Source organism: Oryx dammah, unplaced genomic scaffold (assembly GCF_014754425.2).
Source record: "Oryx dammah isolate SB20612 unplaced genomic scaffold, SCBI_Odam_1.1 HiC_scaffold_23, whole genome shotgun sequence".
NCBI classification, from domain to species: Eukaryota; Metazoa; Chordata; class Mammalia; order Artiodactyla; family Bovidae; genus Oryx; species Oryx dammah.
Window position 1 is genome coordinate 125730799 of NW_024070207.1, and position 2094 is coordinate 125732892.

At 40.7% G+C, this 2094-nt stretch overlaps 1 long non-coding RNA gene across 1 annotated transcript; it reads left to right on the forward strand.

Moving 5' to 3' along the window:
• Positions 1-209: 209 nt before the first annotated feature.
• Positions 210-362, forward strand: LOC120882375. The gene is made up of 2 exons (XR_005725483.1): positions 210-242; positions 274-362. It is a non-coding gene; the product is annotated as an uncharacterized LOC120882375 (long non-coding RNA).
• The last annotated feature ends 1732 nt before the right edge of the window (positions 363-2094 follow it).

Genomic DNA, 2094 nt, shown 5'->3' on the forward strand with positions numbered 1-2094 from the left:
TGTATAAAAAAACGTCTTAGGGGTTTTACATCATCTTATGGCCATGAGGCCTGCTGACATTTTATGATCCTTTCTTTCTGATAACCAAAAAACTTTTTTTTTCCAAGGGTGTTTTTTCTTAAACCAGGCACCACCCTCTGAAGGTACCAGATAAAGTTGCATTCCTATAGGGTGAGGGTGTAGTGGGTTACAACTAAGAAAGGAATTTATTTAATCTAAGGTTAACATGATTAATCTTAAAGGTTAATACTTATTTCTCCTATATGCTTAAAGGTTAATACTTATTTCTCCTATATGCTAGTTATATTCATTATAAGGGCAGGGAGTATGGAGATTTAGCAGAAAACATCAACCTAACAAATGAAAACCCTTCACCAATGTTCCCCTTAAGATCTATTTAGTCTTAAGATAGTGATAAAGTTACATTTTTACATAGCAAGGACACAGTGATTTATAACAAAGTACAGTGATCTATAATAGAAGAGAAAATCCATTAACTCAAAAAGTCTAGTATTGCTAACATCAAAAACTACTATATTTCCTTTTCTATATTCCAAATACATTGATTAATATATTCCCAGGTGCCTAAGGATATGGAGGCCTGGCGGCAATCATTGACTCAACAATGAGAAAAGCCCTATGATAATTAAGACTTTCAAAATACTCCAGACTCTCTGTGCTGTTTATGGTTGAGAGGTTGTCACACAAGCTAGTCTGTCAGCAGAGAGGTTTGACCTGAGACACCCTTGTCACCCCCAGGGCAGGGAATTAGCAGCAATTATTGGCACAACAAATGAAAAACCCTTCACCAATATAATTCCTAACCAACCCACTATACCAATAATTTCTAACTTCCCAAAAGAATCTGCCTTTAGTAAGTCTAAAACATCTCATGCCTCTTACAATTGGGAGGCTGTAAACAATCACATGTGGCCAGATGAGCCTGTACAGGCAGGCTAGATAATCTTCAGAGGAGTTCGTAAATTGAAACACTCTTGTCACGCCCAGGAATTTTTATTGACTTGGAGCTGTAAGTTAACTCCTTCTCCGAGAGAGGTAATGGGGGTCAGCCCCCCGTAAAGTCAGAGGTATAGGTGAGAGCATAAAACAGTAAAGTAGGTAGACTCTGGTTTTGGGGGTAGATGCTAGGGAACAGGGAGTTTCCTGAGGCTCGATCTGCCTTTGTGTATGCCAAAGCCTCATTCCTCATGACCTTTAGCATGGGTGGAGTTCCTCACGCTGGCTCCTGGCATCTCCCCCTTTTTTTAATTCTTAAAACGGCCAGGTGCAGCTCAGTCGAGAGCTTCTGAATGCTCTGCCAAAGAATCCTGACAATACAAGGAAGGATGATTATAAGAAGTAAAATTAGAGCACCAACAGCAACATAACTGAAGATATTAGACAGAATGTTTTTTCCAGAAATAAAATTAGAGAAGGTATGGAAAAAGTCATAAGTGGCTCCAGCGGCAGTAAAATCCAATTGAGAGTGTTCCAAGGTCTGTATCTGATTATGAAGTTTCCCTAGGTCTAAACTAATATCCGAGCTATTCCAAACACCTAAAATATGATTTTTCAACATATTGGGCATTTGCACTTGAGTCAATGATATTGCTGCCACAGTAACTGTAACAGTAATACTTGTTGTTATTAAAGCTGAATTTCCTAAAATTAGTAAGCCCAAGAACTGTCTTGATCGCATTAAATCTTAACAAGATGAGAGCATACATTGTTTACAAGACACTACATTTATTCCACCTGTGTAATTCATATGAACATTAAGTTTCTCAGAATCGTTAACAAAGAGAAAACCATAAGGAGAGGGTAGACAAGCTAAAATAGAGTAAATAGAATCATTTTCTGGTCAGAGTTCGCGCTGCAGCAGCTGTCAGTCCCGCTGGGATCTCGACGTTTATCTTGCCTCTCCCGCCTGTGGCCAAGCGCGCAGGCTCTGGCAGCCAGACTGGCCCCACCCACGGCTCCTGGCCCGTGGCTGTCCCATGCGGCAGCAGCCGTGGCAGGAGTAGAGGAGTGCCCTTCGAAGCAATGGGGGGATCAGTATGTCCGGGATCCAAATTGGTGAATCTGCGTCCTGTG